This window comes from Trichomycterus rosablanca, chromosome 10 (assembly GCF_030014385.1).
Source record: "Trichomycterus rosablanca isolate fTriRos1 chromosome 10, fTriRos1.hap1, whole genome shotgun sequence".
In the NCBI taxonomy this organism is placed as follows: domain Eukaryota; kingdom Metazoa; phylum Chordata; class Actinopteri; order Siluriformes; family Trichomycteridae; genus Trichomycterus; species Trichomycterus rosablanca.
This window is the reverse complement of record NC_085997.1, coordinates 8,244,327-8,262,574: the sequence shown is the minus strand read 5'-3', so window position 1 is coordinate 8,262,574 and position 18,248 is coordinate 8,244,327. Positions and strand designations below refer to the sequence as shown.

The window sequence follows — 18,248 nt, the reverse complement described above, 5'->3', positions numbered from 1 at the left end:
TTACTGTTTCTAAAAAATTGTGTAGTTGTAAAGAGTGAGATTTCATAGCCCTATAAATCTTATGAGGTGTGATCATTTGTTTGCCTCTTGAATTAAATTGGAAATAATGCCTGAAGGTACCACTATTTCTGTACAAGACAGGGACTCTGATCCCTTCTGGATTTGTGCAGAATTTTATTTCTGTCTTTGTCTGCTACAGAAATATCCGTAGTTATACTAGGTGATCTTGAGGGTTATACTTATCTAACTCGGTTAGTGCCAAATTATGTTCTATAACTGAAAGGAAAACATCTCACGTATCAAGTTAATGATTGTATAAATACTACAGTGTACTTCTAAAATTGAACATTATTATCAAATGCTGTAATGTACTTAATCCTACCACTTTTTACTAATTGCAGGAGATGGTGAACATTATGACTGTATTACTCTATCTATTTTTTCTGGGCCTGATAGGAATCCTGAATTGGAAATGTTTGTGAAAGGATTTGCATCCAGAGATGCTGCAACAGACAGGAAACAAGTGGGCTTAGTTAAAATTTTAGCAAATGATACTTTGTGTCATTGTCCCTCCTATTCAATTTATTGGCTTAAACTGTTGAACTACATGCTTTAATAACAGCCTCTAGACTGGCTGAAAGCAAAACTGCTGACATGTTTATGAACTAAACTTTCACTTATGGAATCGAACAATTGGTTGTATTTGGTGGGAGAGTGTCTTGTTTTGACTCATTTAAATTTGGAAATCGCCCACCATACCTTGTTGCACAACTTGTGGATGCAATTCTGCTACCCAAACAAAGAGCCATTTTGTAAATTGTGCATATTCTAAAGTTTTGTTCCAATTTTACAGGACAATGCCAGAGGTGACACTGCCGACAAAGCTGTTGCACACCTTCCACTGCTCACTAACGACATTATTTGTTTACAGGTCCAGCTAACACCAGACTTTGATTGAACTAACTTTAAAAATCTGTGCTTTCCAACAGGATAAAAACATTTAGAAGGTTCTGATTGTGTGTCTCCTGATGTTTGGAGATGTCCAGTGGGCAAACCATGTCTTACTAAAATACTATACCATACCAAATTGACCCATGAGTAGAACCATGTGTCAAACAGGGGGGACACAATAAAACAATCTATGCAAATCTAGATAATAAAAATGCAGATTTAATGCTTGGTTGCCGTCAATTTTTTAATTATTTTTGTTTCAGTTGCCCACATCTGGTGGAAAGAGGTTAAGAGGGGTCGGTCTCTGCATATGCGGAGTCTCCACACTGATCTCGTTTAGGTTTATTTAATGTTTTATTTTCAAGATTTGATTGTAAAATTTGAAAAAAGGGGGGAGTATAATGGTAGGAATGAGAGTTTATGTTTAAATATGGCAGGAGTATTATGGCAGGAATAAGAATTTATGTTTAATATGCCGCTTTGTGTATTGAATTGCTTCTTTATTGAGATTTTGACGTTATGTTTTGCACTTTGGTTGCATTTATGACAGGAGCGGTGGTTGCTCATTGCACGGGATTCAGGTTATATCGGGCACAGACATGGACAGTTCAGTGTCTCTGGTTCGCCTCGCTGGCATGTCTTTGGACTGTGGGAGGAAACCGGAGCACCCGGGGAAAACCCACACGACAACATGCGGGCTCCGCGGAGGGGGAACCTTCTTGCTGTGACAGTGTGCGACGGTGCTACCCACTGAGCCACCGTGTCGCCCAACTAAGGTTAAAAACATAAGGAATAGAAAAAATGCATTGAAAAAATCAAAGCTCGGGTCTCAGGAGATTAAATATAATTGCTTACACGGACTCCGGTAAGATTCAATTTAATTGGTAATATTTTTTGGAAATTGTTAATTGGCAATTGTTAATATTTGATGCTTGTGTTGTATCCGATGAATCTTTTCTAGCTAATTGATCAGGTCAACTCACTCATTTTATATTATATAGTTTATTGAAAAAGTTAGATTGGTTCAATGTGGTGCAGTAAACCTTGTGGCAATACTATGCATGATCATAGATGAGTGCAGTTTAAAGATTGAGGGAACAGTGAAGAAAATAACTTGGTAAGTGAGAAGTATCGAATAGTCTAGTAGACAGTTAACTAAGTGGAACTATTTAAGTAGAGTTTAATGTGATTCAAGAAAGCCAAAGTGGATCAAAGCGCTGGTGATGATGAGCATGAGGGATTGGCTGACTAGGAGCAGGAGATGGTCATGTGAGAGTCTGTTGGATTGTGGGAAATGGAGTCTGTATTGTTAGAAGCAGGAGGTGTGTTAGTACCAGTGACCAAAAGTTGGGGTAAAAATCTGAATGAATAAATAATATAAGTCAGGGGTTTGTAGGACTGATGGAAGTTGATATAACAGAGCTGTTGTTATTTTAAGTATGGCAGAGTAAATAATAAATAGTGGATTGGTGATTTGTATTGGGAAAAATGTGATTTAGAAAATTTGCATGCGACGATGATGAAGTAGAATAAGTGTAGAAAATGTTAGATGTAATGTGTATGCACCTTCTGCTCTGATCAGTTTGAACTGTTTGAAGTGGAATTTTATATAGCAGGAAGGGTTAATGCAGTATGAGAGACAAATAATGAAGTATATGTTTGTTTCCATAGGGCCATTGTCGGTCGCGGTGAAGTAATTGTTTGTTTCCAGGGGATCACTGTCGATTGCCCTGAAGTATATGTTTGTTTCCATAGGGCCATTGTCGGTCGTGGTGAAGTGATTGTTTGTTTCCAGGGGATCACTGTCGATTGCCCTGAAGTATATGTTTGTTTCCATAGGGCCATTGTCGGTCGCGGTGAAGTAATTGTTTGTTTCCAGGGGATCACTGTCGATTGCCCTGAAGTATATGTTTGTTTCCATAGGGCCATTGTCGGTCGCGGTGAAGTGATTGTTTGTTTCCAGGGGATCACTGTCGATTGCCCTGAAGTATATGTTTGTTTCCATAGGGCCATTGTCGGTCGCGGTGAAGTAATTGTTTGTTTCCAGTAGACACTGTTGTTGTACTGAGGTTTACGTTCTTTTGTCTGAGTTGTGTTTGGACAACCGAGTGAGTTGTGCCAGTGAATGTTAAAAGAATACTCGTATTCTTCGACTAGGCAGGAATCTTCTGTTCTAGGGTGTGTCTCGTTAAAACCTATCAGTTTATCTTTTTCTTAATACGTGTTACAGATTTTGCTCGAAAGGTTGTTTAAAGCAGTCTAAAATGTCTAATTTAACACATAGAGAATTGAAACAAGTAGTTGTTAAGCGACTGGTGGAAACTTCCTCTGTCAAAGAGAAGGCGAAAACAGGCAGCCAGCTGAATGCACAAAAAGCCAGTAGGGTGTGAGAATTTATCCATGTCTCGCCCACTAACTCAGGAACCAACCCCAACCAACATCAAAGCTTATAAAGACAATTACACCTGTTTCAGGAGCAACAAACCAGAACCGATAAACAGGGGACATTTTTCAGAAGGGATGTGTGTATGAATGGGTGTCTGTCCCTAAACCACTGAATGAACTGCCAAAGGCAGCTCACTTGCGGCCCTGACGCTAACCTTCCTTACTCGCCGGCGCCACATTGGTGTCAGAAGTGGGATCGTGGTGTTTGGGTGGCTCTGATGGTTTGGTGAGCCAATATGCCCGGTCTGTCCGAGTGCGCTAGCCCAGGTGGCTGCAGGGGCAGGGTGCCCGGTCCAGCAGTGGGTGGAAGAGCGACTCGGCAGTGTAATGGGGTGCGGTCCGGACATGGAGCCACCCAGTGGACGCTGGTGAGTGGGTCACCGGGACGGTTGACCATTAGGGAGGGGGCAGTGTAGCGTCGCCACTGGGTCTGGCACGGGCTTTACCCAGAAAGCCTTGCGGCAGTGGTGTCTAAGCTCACCGTGGCCGTGTATCCCGATGTTGGGAGTGGGGTGGCTGCGGTGAGGGCTGGGTAAGTAGCTTATATGTTTGTCTGTTGTATGATTGTATGTGTGTATGAATGGGTTAAGTGGCTAGAAGGGATGGTTGAGCCATGGAAGGGAGTTATTGCGAGTTTGGTGATGTCAGCATGCGTGGGATTGGTAATTTTAGTGATATGTTGTTGTTGTGGTATCCCGTGCATCAGGGTATTAATAGAAAAATTTGTAATAGATATAGTGAGTAGAGGAAGCAGAGGGGGGCAGGATCCACCAGTTATCCAGATGATGTTGGCTGATTTGTCTAGATATCATGTAGATGATGATGAGGAGGATACCCTTGAAGGTGGGCCGGAAGACCCACTTCGAGCAGTATAAGTGCTACTAACTCTGCTTAATTAAAGGTAAAACCGACCAGACAAGACGAGGAGAGAGGACCAGCACTACTGATCACACACCGTGATGAAGGAAGGAGACTTGGAAGGACTGGCAGAGGCAGACACTGAGGGGACTGGAAGACCCACTCCAAGGGACAGAAGTGCCACGAACTGGACCTGCCTACAGGGAACTAAACACAGCAGAAAGCCCGACAAAACCAACCATGTGGAAGAAGAGTCCAGCGGAATCAACGGAGCAGAACAAGACGAGGGGGGAGAATTTAGTTAGACTAGGAGAAAAAAAACATAAACATATAGTTCGCAGACACATAGACCATCTTTGAAAACACTAGTTAAGTGCAACACACATAGTTTAGCTGCAAAACGCAAGGGGTTAGTTCAGGATTGTTTACAATGTATATATGTTTGCTATTTTTAGAAAAGATATTCTCGGTGTTGCATCGTTTAAGTGTTTGTGTTGCTGTGGAAACAGGTAAGACCGACAGGGGAGAATCCATAAGACATTAGGAGTCATGCAGAGACACAGGAGCTATGGGCCCCTTCTGAATATCTGCAGCTCCGTCTGGTGGAGGACAACCTGAACGGACTTCCTGTAGAAGCCACGCACCCATTGTTTTTATTTTATTTTTCTCGTTTTTGATTTCCTATTTTTTAAATTACTTTATTTTGATTTCCTGTTTTTATTATTTTTTGTTTGTTTTAGGGTTAGGAGCTGTTGCGATAGGTACGGTTCCTTTAGTTTAACTGGTAGCCTTTTTATTTTTAGAAACGTTTTATTGTAAAAAATTCAGTCCAGTGGCCATGTAGTCAGAAGGGGTTAAATTGGGGGGTTGCTGACGGCTATCCTATCTCCTGGAATCTAGAAACACCTAACCTATAGTTAAAAGTTATTGTGAAAGCATTAAGATGTACATAAAAACGTACATTTAATATGGGAAGTTTTACGGCATTTTCCAAGCTTTACGACATCCAGGCCGCATGGTCTTTTGTCCAACATGGCGCCGGCTAGGCTCCCTCCCTGACTCCTACCGAGGGGGGGAGGCAGAGCCCGGGGCTTGTTAGCACACTTCATTGGCTCCACCAGCAGTAAAGGAGGAGGAGCCTAGCTGAGTTTAAAAACCGGCGGGGAGAGAGGCTCGGTCTCTTTCTGTGTGGTTGTTTTTCTAGACTGCAGGAGAAAAGGAGCGTCGGTCGGCTTAGCTCTGATATATAATCACAGATCATTTTTACACTTAATAAAGTGTTTTAAAGAGTACTTTCTGGACTTCCCGACTGCTTTCTTCAGGACCTTTTGAACTAAAAGATTTATCCTAACAGTACCAATACCAGTTATTACTACTACTTCTTATTAGTTGTGCCGCGCTACGAATAAAGGCACCAACGGGATATTCGCGTTCCACTGTTACCAGATTGGGCTCCAGCGTTGTAGAAGGCTATTAAAAGTAAAGTTAATTTTCAATGCTGATTTGGCTTAATAGTGTTGGTCAGAATGTATCATATTCTTGAAAGAAAATTAAAATTTGTTTTCCATGCATTCACACTGGCCTGTTCTGGGGTTCAAATGAGTCTCATCAGTACACACAAGTTTGCAATCAAATGATCAAGTATTGCAAATGAATATCTTTGAAATTCTGTTAAGGTTATAGATTATATTTTGGTTTTTCACAGGGAATATGAGAAAAAATAAAAAGCTTATTATGCTAGGCTTGATGTAATTCTGCATGGTACTCACTGCCTGTATAGGTAAAGCCACATACTACTAGCCACAAGCTACTAGCCACATACAAAAATAAGGTATCAGACAGTTTCTGTGCCACCCCTGTGTGAGCAATGGTCCAGTCTGGCCACCCCTAAGGAAATTGTCTGGCTTTGCCACTGTCTACAGTTGAAAAAGAAGCAGACGAAATAGCTGATAAGAGATAAAGGACTTATTCAGTGGTGTATTCAGCTTGTATTTCTTACCAGAAACCAGAAAAGAGGTTTGCAGGTACAGCCATCCAATTTTGGTGTTCTTGGCAGTTTTTCTGACATTTCTGTTATTCATATCAATATCAGAATTATATCGTATCGACCGAAATTAGGAGTTATATTGTGATATAAATTTTACCACTGACAGACTGACTTAAAAAATGATTTGAGTGAAAATAGAGCATAAATGTCATTGTAACATTGTAAATTTTGATGCTGCGTTTCAGTGAGCATTGACGCAACAAGTTTCATATTACGTGATGCCTTAAATGATCATAATGTTTCTGCACTGGAGAATGCGGTCATCGATACCGCTACCTCTCACATGCTTAGCTCTACCATTTCAGCTAATTCCCCCTACTATGAACCTCCTTTACCCTTTGCAAATTGTAATGTACTGACAGAGCAGAGCGTTAATTAAGCAATAGAACACTCGAGGTCGTGTGTTATCGCGAATAACATCACGGCTGTGATTTGGTCGCAGGCACGAGCCGAAGGCACACGACCTCGAGTGTTCTATTGCTTTTATACAACAGTTTTTACAAAATAAAGAAAGAAAATAAATCAACGAAGCCCTGAATTTCATATTAATTATGCTTTAATATTGACAATACCTTCTGCCAAAAAGTAGTTCCACAGCAAATGAGTTGCTATGCAACGGTAAACATTCCCTACCAGTACAGTAGGCTAAAAAAAAAAAAGGCATATAGTTTAACATTACAAAGTTACGCTAGTTTGGAATAAAAATAATAATCGAATATAAATAAGGGAAGTGTGCAGATTAACATATATAAATAACGCAATAACTATTTTAATTCTTAATTAATTTTATTTTTAGCTTTTTCTCATTTTCCTTTCATCTTCGCTTATTCGCTATAACATCTTTGCTTATTCCCTCTCGTGTTCTGTTGCTTAATTAAAATATAGAATTTATTTATTTATTAGAGTTAATGTGTTATTTGTATATGTTAATCTGCACACTTCCGTTCATTGTGCAGTTAGAAAAAAAAGGCTGCTCTGTAGGATGTGCATCGGCATCAAACAGTCCGGCTGGCTCGGTTACCTTATGCCTTTTTTTTCGCTTCGCTGGTGGCCTCTGTACTGTGTTTTCTGGGTCATGTTCTGCACTGAGGACTGCACTCCACCTTTTTCTGTCAGCTAGTGTGGGTCTCCAATAGCTTTTTAACGAGCCCTCAGACCTGTAATTAGTTAATCTATTTAGAGTTCTAAAATACATATGCTAGTTTAAGGTCATTTGATAACTGGACATGCACATTTCTTTTATTTCTTCTTACCGGTGTCCAGTAACAGACATAATCTCCTTTGACTCCAGACCGGCATCGGACAATCTCTGAACTGCTGTGGCTCGCAAGCAGTGGTTGGTGAACATGCGGCTCGTACCAGCCTCTCTGCATATCCGTGGAAGCATAGTTGCAAGCTGATTCACTCCCAGAGGACTGGCGATGTACCACACTGCATCTGCTGCACACGCTGACTTTTTGGGATGTAAATAAAAGGCTGGCGCATTCATGCATTTTGCTCAGATATTTTTCTAATGTTGCAACTGGGCATAGGCTGTCTCCGGGTTTGGCAAACATGAATCCCCTATAGTTTTCACGGTCTCGCTACATAACGTCTTTGTGGTTTTTTGTTTCTTCATTAAATGACAGCGTGCAGTATTTTGTGCCGTTTTTATCTGTTTTGATAACAAATGACTCTTTTGTAAGTGATCTGTTGCCCTCCTTACTTCGCCGCCCAAAATGAAGTTGGATATCGAACCAAACTTTGTTCAGGAGTCCTCTTGGATGGTTGGGATTACATGCGTTAGATTCCCTGATCATTTTCTCATCTGCGGGTGAAATCGATGGATGATGGGTCGTTTTATCTCTGCCTGCGTGTCTGATTGTTTTAATTGTTCCGAGGAAGACGTTGTTTGCAGGCTTAAAAGGGTCATTCTTTAAACACCAGGAACGACTAAGTGGAGGTTCGTTAAGGTACCTGTTGAGCCCCGTGCGCAGTCCGAGATAACTGCTGATACTATAGGGCTCACCTTTTGCGGCACGGATGCATAGAAGTGTCGAAGTATTAAGTTCAGCTCAGCCTTTTCAATTGTCGCCAAATTAACCTGAATGTAATTTTGTAACAGCCAGTCTGTAAAGCACTTAGTAGCCCATCTTGTTTGCCGAATTGTATTCTGTTCGTTTCTCGTCAATTCCAGCGTAATCAGCTGTTCTTCTGTCACTGCAGCCGACCTAACAGCGTTTACCGAAACAGAATTTGATGTGCGTTTGCTTTCACACTCTTCTTCAGAGTCTGACCAAACAGGCTTCAGGTCGAATGTAATCTGAAAGTCATCCATTGTATCAATTTCTGGATGCGCACTAATGAGCACTAATAGATGAGTATCTAATAGACTATCATAATAGTATGAGCACTAATAGACCTACAAAACAACCGGTGGCTTGTGTGCGTGAAGCTTGTCGTTATGGCAACGCGTGAGCGGAGTAATACAGTTATTGTGTGAAAAGCCCGTGCTGTTATCACGAATATCAGCACAGTTAGAACGCTTCTCAACCAATCAGATTGTAAGGTCGGAACTACCTGTTGTATAATGCTGCATAACTGTCTTTTGTACCACTGACAGACGGACTTAAGGGTTGATGCTGCTTTATGTAAGGGCCAAAATAGTGAAGTTCAAAAAGTCTCAGTCAGCCGACAGTGCCAACATGCAGCCATATTCGGGGATGAGATCTTTTATGAAGTGCATTCTCTTTGATTTTGTTGGACTTGTAGGAGATTGTTCTGTTCTTGTTGCAGTGCTGCTGGAGGGTTTTCTTTTTAATGGTGGTGGTGGGGTGTTTGTGATTATATGTAACTGTAATACCTTATGAGCATTTGCATCTTTGTTCCCATTTTGACGGTATAAAGCATGAGCTGTCAGAAGGGGAATTCGAACCCACGGCTCCAGGGGAGACTGCGAGCTGAACGACTGCTTGGCCATCCTGACTTGCTTGCACGTTACCAATGCCAATTTTCCTCAACACCCCCATATGGCCTAAGATTTGAACTGCAAGCTGCTTGAGCTACAGCAACAAGGCGCCGAGGAACTAATACACAGAGTTTTGCTCGAGTCCAATCATAAAGGCCAATTCCCATACAGGAAGTCGAAAACCTGGGTAAAAATCAGGAATCCTGACCGCTAGACCATATGGGAAACTGCAAGGCTCAGCACCGGCTGACGCCAGAATCAACCACTTCATTCCGCTCTGCCAAGTCTTCGTCACCTTGACAAGACCTGCATTGTTGGATGCATTGTTGGTGCTCCATACACAAGGAGTTAGAGAGACAAAAAAAAGGCATAAGGGAACCGAGCCAGCCAGGAGTCAAACCTAGAATCTTCTGATCCGTAGTCAGACACGTTATCCATTGCGCCACTGGCCCGTTTGACTACAGTTCGACTTTCCTGAAGCTCCAGCCTCATTTTGGTCTCTTGCCCGAGGAGAGAACAGAAACCTTCGAAGCACGGCATAGAAAAAGACAGTACCGTAACTTGGATTCGAACCGGGGTTGCTGCGGCCACAATACTAACCACTATATGAGCATTGCTTTCCAGCGGTCAGCCACTGCTCCCTGATAGACTGCAGTCACAGTTCCAACAGAACAAGCTGCTTGAGCTACAGCAACAAGGCAACGAGGAACTAATAGGCAAACAACGAGCACAACAGGGTTTGAGTTCTTAAAAAATAATAAATAATCTTAATAAATAATCCAGTCAGTTAAAAACCCAACAAGAAGGCTGTACCTAATACACTCATACCAGAGAAAACACACCCTAACATGCAAGTGCCGTTACAGTGCTAACAATGGTCCACCCAAAAAACATTATTTGGTCAGTTGGAGATCTCATGTGGGGCTCCCTTTCTATTGATATATGGTTTACAGCCTAGTGACAAAGTGTACAGTGCAGCAAATTACAGTCAGTACATTTACCATACATAATAATGTGAAAAGTTCGTACAAATATTAGTCTGTGTGGGGCGAGGGTGGTGTCGATGGTACCCAAGCTAGTCAGGATGCGGTCTAACGTGATGCATTCAGGTCACAGTCTCTCATTGAGGCGTGGGTTTAAATTCCACTTCTGACTGCTAATGTTTTATACAAATTTATGTCTTTAACTCTCTAACATACATAATAATGTGAAAAGATTCAGCAGTTCGTACAAATCTTTGGCCATGTGGGGGTATTGAGGAAAATTGGCTTTGGTAATGCACATTTAGGTCAGGATGGCCGAGCGGTCTAAGGCGCTGCGTTCAGGTCACAGTCTTCCCTGGAGGCGTGGGTTTGAATCCCACTTCTGACAGCTCATGCTTTATACAAATCTACTTCTTTAGAGGACACAGCCATCAGGGAATACAGTTTTCATGAAAGGGTGTACATGGTCTGCAACAATGCTGAGGTAGGTGGTACGTGTCAAAGTAACATCCACATGGATGCCAGGACCCAGGCTTTTGATCACTGAAAATGTGAGAAATTTAATCATGTATTTATACTGATCATAAATTATGTTTATTCAGCGTCTATTTACATTGTTACAGCAGTATTTTACAATTGAAATGTTCACATTATTTAAATGTATGTAAAGTACATTGTATACTAGCTGTTTACTTTTTCCCTAAGTAAAAACTGTCATTACCTCAACATGTCATTACCGACACATAACTTGTTGTGATGGTAAAGACACTTAGTGATGGTAATAACAGGTTTTTAGTTTCACCATCACTATCTTATTAACTCTTTACTAATTAAAGCTAATTAAAGTTAAATAAACATAATGGTTTTATTATACAAGGAAATGCATTAATTTTCACTGATTAGTCAATATATCAGCAGATATCAGCAGAGATCCAGTAAAATATCAGTAATTACATGAAAAAGAAAAGTTAAGCTTAAAGCAATATCACAACCATCAAAATGGGAACAAAGACGCAAATGCACATGAGGTAGTAAAATTACATATAATCACAACCCCCTTCCCCTAACCACCACCACCACAAGTCCAACAAAATCAAAGAGAAAATGCACTTCATAAAAGACCTCACATTGTTCGTCTTGAAGGCTAAGATCAACATTTAAATAAAGTGAGTCTATGAACGTTTAAAAGCAACGCATAATATAAACAAGAGTACGAGAGTTTAAACACGTTGCACCCTCACTTTATAATGCAGCATCAACGCTCGGTTAGTACATTATACAGTTTGGTGGGTCCTTTGTAAGGTGAGGTAGCTCAAATGGTAGAGCGCTGGCTTAGCATGTGAGAGGTAGCGGGATCGATGCCCACATTCTCCAGAAACATTACGATTATTTAAGGGTATCATGTAATATGAAACTTGTTGCGGCATTGCTTAATGAAACGCAGCATCAAAAATTTGATCAGGATTTAAGTGAGTCTTTAAGGCAACATAAAATATGTGGGTATTAATATGTAAAACTCAGTGCATTATTAGGCTACACATAAATATAGATTTAAACTGTCCTCTATTTACTACAGTCAGTTTGAAACAGCTGGGCGTACAACTAGTTGGTGTGGAGAACATGTTACACATACAGTGTGCTATTATTTCAAGCTTATGAAGTACATGATATTTCACTTAATAATATCTCCCAAAGTACAAATTCTTCAACTTTCTAATTAAACCATGTAGTACGGGACATTACCGCTTACCTAATGCAGTGATAAACAACTCGCCCGAACAGGGACTTGAACCCTGGACCAGGGGTGTAGCACCAAATTCTGGGCCCTGTGCCCTGTGCACTATTGTGTCTCTCTCTTCATTAGTCAACTTCTTTGTCCATAGTGCTGGATCCTCTGGCATACACTCCTTGGCGCTGCCCTGACTACTTTCTGACCTCTCTTAATCCCTTTCACTTTTCTCAGAACCTTCTCTGCTTTCACTTCCTTCACTTGCATCATTCTCTATCACATCTTCTCTATCTCTATCTTCATCTAGATGGTGAAGGAGTACAAATATTTGGGTGTTCACCTCAATAACAAACTTGACTGGTCTAGCAACTCGGATGCCCTATATAGAAAGGGCCAAAGTCGCCTCCACCTACTGAGGAGACTGGTAATGAAAACAGAGCGGAAACTGACCTCATTTTTGACGCAGCGTTTCAGTGAGCAATGAGGAAATGAGTCTTATATTACGTGATGCCTTTAAATGATCATAACGTTTCTGCATTGGAGAATGCGGGCATCGATCCCACTACCTCTCACACGCGAAGCAAGCACTCTACCATTTGAGCTAATTCCCCGTATAAAGAACTCTCCTTTACCCTTCGTACATTGTAATGTACTAACAGATCATTGATGCTGCATTATAAAGTGGGGGTTCAACGTGTTTAAGCTCACGTACTCCCGTTTATCGCAGCCTTTAGGACGAACTGAACCAGATTGTACCACTGACAGACTGTCTTAAGGGTTGATGCTGCATTATGTAGGGGCCAAAATAGTGCAGGATATACCAACTGTTTAGTGCAGAGCAATAACAAAGCGGCTCTGTGAAGCAAGAACTAAAATTATGATGCATGTAATTCAACATAAAACATGTGGGTATTAATATCTAAAACTCAGTGCATTATTAGGGTGCACATAAATATAGATTTAAACGGTCCTATATTTACTACAGTCTGTTTAAAACAACTAGTTGGTGTGGAGAACATGTTGCATGCAGTGTGCTATTATTTCAAGCTTATCAAGTACATGCTATTTTACTTAGAAATATCTCACAAAGTACAAATTCTTCATCATTCTAAATAAACCATGTAGTACGGGACATTACCGCTTACTTAATGCAGTAAGAAGCCCGAAAAGGGACTTGAGCCCTGGACCCTGAGATTAAAAGTCTGAGGCTCTACCGACTGAGCTACCCAGGGTCTGCAACCTGCTTTGATCCTCACAAGGATGTGACTTAAATTACAAACTTTAACATACGTTGTCCTGTAGATCTTCAATTAATATAAAAAAATTTCTATTTCTGTTTCGGCTCTCTTGAAGGCGATTATATAAAGTTTTAGGTGAAGTATGTTGCTGCTTACACACACAAAGAAAAACATCTCAGGAGGAAAATTTTATGTTATGTGCATTTATATGTGGCAAAATAAAAAAATCCATAAAAATAAAATTGAGATAGCATAGCACCTTGAATTATACTAAAAAGTTCTTCAAGTAGAAACAGTTCTAGCAAAAACACAAAAAACCCTAAAGAAACACTTCTTAAGACTTCTTAGTCTTAGTTTTTTATTATTTCAAATGCCATTAATAATTTATAATCACTGATTTGTGAGATATCAGCAGTAGTAGGTCATGTTTAACTGGTTTAATATTGTTTAAGCGCTGATTATCGGCTGTTTTTCGTGAGTATGTTGGGCGGTTTTCCATGTAATTTGGCGGAATTTCAAATGCGCAATCTGGCAACCCTGGCTGAAGCGTTCATTCATATCTTGGAGCGATGTATGTTTGTATGCTAGAATATAAATAACATCTTTTACAAACTGCTGTCTATTTACATTGACATTTTCTCTTCTGTCTAAACCTTGAAATTGGGTTTGTAAAAGTAAGCGATACTGTGGATAATATATTTAATGAGCTGAACTAACTGAGAGAAGCGCTAACGGTGGTGGAAGAGTCTAAAAGGGTTTGGAACATAGTCGTATCATCATAGCAATACAACACAGTTTTGTCTATAGCATCCGAAAATATCCAGAAGCTAATACACAAAAAAACCGTTTATTTTAATTATTTAACTTACCTTGTTGAAAAAAGTATGACCACAATTTCTAAACAAACACAGTATCCGCTGCTGCAGTCTCTACACAAACTTTTCTGCACTGAAATCTCAAGGACACATTTTATGGATATTACGGTAATGCACTGAGAACTCGTCTGTTGGGTATTTGATTATCACTATCATTGTTATTCTTGATCATAATCTGTATGTGTATACTTTTGATCATGAAGTATGACAATCAAATTGATAAAGGCTCTTTGAGGGAAGCAGTACATAGTATGTGTGTATTAAAAAGGAACTGAACTTTAAGCAACCTAATCTTCTGAGAAATGAGCTGAAAAATAAGGAAGTACATCCAGGTGTTTCCTGCTCTGGCTATGCAGAGTGTGTGAGAGACAGTTGAACAGGAAATCACTAGCCTTACATTTCTGCTGCCCGATCCTCTGAGCTTAGAGAAACTGAATGTATAGGAGTAGGAGGTTTTGAAATGGTTTTGCATGCAAGTGTTGTGTTCCAGACAACAGTTGACAGTTGAGGAACACCAAGATGGAGTAACCACAGCACAGATGTTTCCCTGTTCCTCTTTATGAACTGTGAAGCTAACGGCATCAAGATATGACTTTGAGTGGTCAAGAAGAAGACAACACTCACTTCCTCTTTTTCTTAATAAAAAGGCTACACATGCCATAGATAGACACACTTCTGCATGCAGCTGTCTGTGTGCTTGTGTGTCCTGAGCTCAGTAATTACTTTTACCAATTTGTGTTTGAATTCTTAATAAATCGTCATTCTTAACTAATTAGTATTCGTCCTTCTTTCCTGGATAAAAGAACAAAAAATCAGCAATTTTGGTGACCCTCGACGTGATCTGGGAAGAAAGGAGCCAAGAAGGGTTCTTGGACCGTGGAGAGGAGACGAATTCTCACAGTCACAGACCGGTCGATTAAAAAGGTAAGCAGAAAACCTATTAAAATTGAATTTCTGCATAGGATTATATAGGACATATTAGTTTTGACTGTGTGGATTCCTCCTATCCAGTAAGTGTCTTTAAATTATTGCGTATCATTTTAACTAGAAAATTGTCCTTTAGAGATATTGGTAAAAGTATCTTTGTCGATATTTGTGAATTTTGGGGTCCGGCCTTGTGGGTGACCCCGGGGAGGAATGAAAGATTCTCCTCGATATTCGTGAATTTGGGGTCCGGCCTTGTGGGTGACCCCGGGGTAAGTTTGTAAGTTTGTTTTTGTGAGTTTGTTTTTGTCTCTCTGGTATATTGATTTACTAGTTAAAATGTGAATTATTGTAATTACTATTATTGCATTGATTGTTTTTCAAGTGGGAATTTGTTGTGAATGTATTTAGAATATATGTACGTTTTCTGGTGTCTCTGTGTCTAATGATACAGAAGGGTTAATAAAACTGGCCAGAAAATTAGGAATATAAGGGTGGTATAGTATTGTGAACCTAACCTACCTTGTAGTAGAAGTTTGACCGTTTGGACAGCAAATTAAGGTCTAATAAGGAGGAACTTGGGTTTGTTGTGTGGACGGGGTGGTATTGAATTGTATTTGTATTGTTTTATCTGAATTTACTGGCAAATTAAAAACATGTCTGAGTGTACTGAAAAGGAAGTAGGTACTGCTGGAAAACTGAAAGTGCGTATTTTTAGTAGAATTGAAACTACCAGTATTGTTAAAGTTAAAAAGTTTAAAATTAAAAAAGGAGGCTAAAAAACTATTCCCAGAGTGACAGGACAAAGGTTTGTGTCCAGCAGACTCGGATCTGGCCTCTATAAAAGAAGACAGAAAGCGTATACTTTCTGTGGAAAAAAAGGAATCTGTAACACTTTTTGTGGATTCTGAAGTTACCACTGACTGTCGTAATGAACAGGACTGCATTTCCCAGGAGTCAGTGGGTGATCAGGTCACGCAATTAGCTAATCGGACAGAGCCGAGGACCTCTGTTTATTAATTAAGACCTGAACCTAATTTAGAAAAGATTATATAAGTGTTGGAATACCAGTGAAACTTTGCGAGGTATTGCCGTGTTTCTCCTGAACACTGTGCGCTTTGAATATTGATTGCGATTTTGTGTATGACCGTTTTTGCCTGTTTCTGACTTCGACTTTGGTTTTCCCTTTGGATTGGGATTGTTGATGATTTAGGTGCCGAACTACTGGCTGTTTTTGACTGTGCCTTGGATCGTCCTTGTGTATTTTGAACTGATTAATAAAAGGTCTCTGATTGTCTGTGAGCGTCTGCCAGTCTTGTTTACGTTCGTGACAGAATTAAAGTCTAGCTTTGGCTCTGTGACGAAGGGGAGAAGAACACAGATTTGGCCCATAGAAAAATGCCCTGGATAAAGCCAACGATCGATTGGCAAATGCCATTGACCTACTCTTAGAAATGAAGGCCATCAGTATAAATGTGGACGGTTATCCTGAGAAAACACCTGTATTGAATTTCCAGATGTCCCATTAAGTCTACTCATTGTAAACGTAGAGGACATTAGTAATCCTGAAAAAAGCAGACAGGAATTTGTATTGGAAATCACAACCCTGATCTTTTATTCCCAATAATCCGACAAATCTATCCAATATTGGCTGAAGCAAACAAAACCACCCACTTATAATGAAGCAGCTCACTGTTTTGACCAACTAATACCAGGTCTACCTGCTACCATCTCCCCTATCCCTAATGCACCTGTACCCAGGGTACAAGCCCCAGTTTTGACAATAAATGGTGGTGTAGTAGATATAACAGGGGGAGAATTAGACATGATTGTTAAGAGAGATCTTATAAATAACCAATAACCAGTGGTATATTTTTCCGAAGTAATAATACTTTGTTACAGTAGTTAAGTAGTTATTTGAAGTATTTGTACTTTACTGGAGTATTAAAATGTTCGGCAACTTTTACTTTTACTGCACTAAATTTTCTAAAGAAATGATGTACTTTTACTCCATTACATTCGCTGTATTTAAATTTGTTACTCGTTACTACAGAATGAAGGTAAATGATGTGAGATGTGTGACGGACTGCACGCTGATTTGGTGAATCTGCGACTGTAAGTTAGACGGTGGTTAAACACATTAATGAAGACACATCCATTATTAAAAAAAAAAAAGAGGATCTAGATCAGCTTGCCAAGCAACTGTTGAAATTAAAAATAGCATAAAAAGAAAAGTCAGGCACTTAATACAGGAAAAAACAGAAGGCCATGGTACAATAAACCTTGGTCTTATCTTGATGTTTTTGAAACAGGAACCATTGTTAATGCCGTCCTCTTTCAGAAAGGGGGGAGGGAAGGACTCATTATAAACACCAATCATGGTGTGGTAGCCTTTTCTTACCTGAATAGCATTTACACTCTCCCCTACAAGATGGATGTGCTGTACCTGGCCCTTGTGTCAATGCTCCAAAATGTGTGCCAAAACACATCTGTCACTTAATGACCTAAAAACTTTAACTTTAAGAGCTTTAACTAATTATACTCGAGCTTTGTCTACACAGGTCAAGCGGAGTGAGCCCCCTCCGAAACCACCGGCAGATGACAGCGAGTGTTTGGAATTTAAGACTGTTAAGCCTGGCGACTGGGTACGGGTGAAAGTCCACAAGAGAAAGTGGTCTGAGCCCAGGTGGCCGGGTCTGTGGGAAGTCACTGAGGTAACAACCCACACCGTAAAAGTAAAAGGTAAAAAAAGGGCAGTTTGGCACCACCTAACACATTGTGTACCCACCACAGCACCTCCCTGCTCATTGCAGGAAATTGGAAAGGATTTGGCAGGCAGTGGGACTAAAATAGTAGAAATTGATTTCTAAAAGAGAGTAAAAATGTACCCACTGTCATTTAGAGGGTAGAAGAATTGTTTCCTACCTGTGTTATACGCTTTGAACCTCCTGAAGGTACAACCTCCTAACTCAAGTATACTTTAGTAAAAATGCCTTTTAACCCTCCAACTGATATAATTGTCCAAGCCTGTAAGAGGCTGGGATTTACCAAATGAAAATAACAGCGTGTTTTTTGTTCATAATCTTGACCACAATTTTCTTGGCTATAGTTGAGCATCACAGCAACTATACCAACCACCAACGGCGCAGGAGTACAGGTAATGGTCCTGCCAATATTAAGTGTATAAAGCGTGTAGATTGTGTCGCCCAATTCGACTCGTGCCAGGTCATTGGTGGCACGGGAGTTTGGTC

At 40.2% G+C, this 18,248-nt stretch overlaps 1 non-coding gene across 1 annotated transcript; it reads right to left on the bottom strand.

Moving 5' to 3' along the window:
- Positions 1 to 9,627: 9,627 nt before the first annotated feature.
- On the bottom strand, positions 9,628 to 9,700 carry trnar-acg (transfer RNA arginine (anticodon ACG)). The gene has a single exon. It is a non-coding gene; the product is annotated as a tRNA-Arg (tRNA).
- Between the last annotated feature and the right edge of the window lie 8,548 nt (positions 9,701 to 18,248).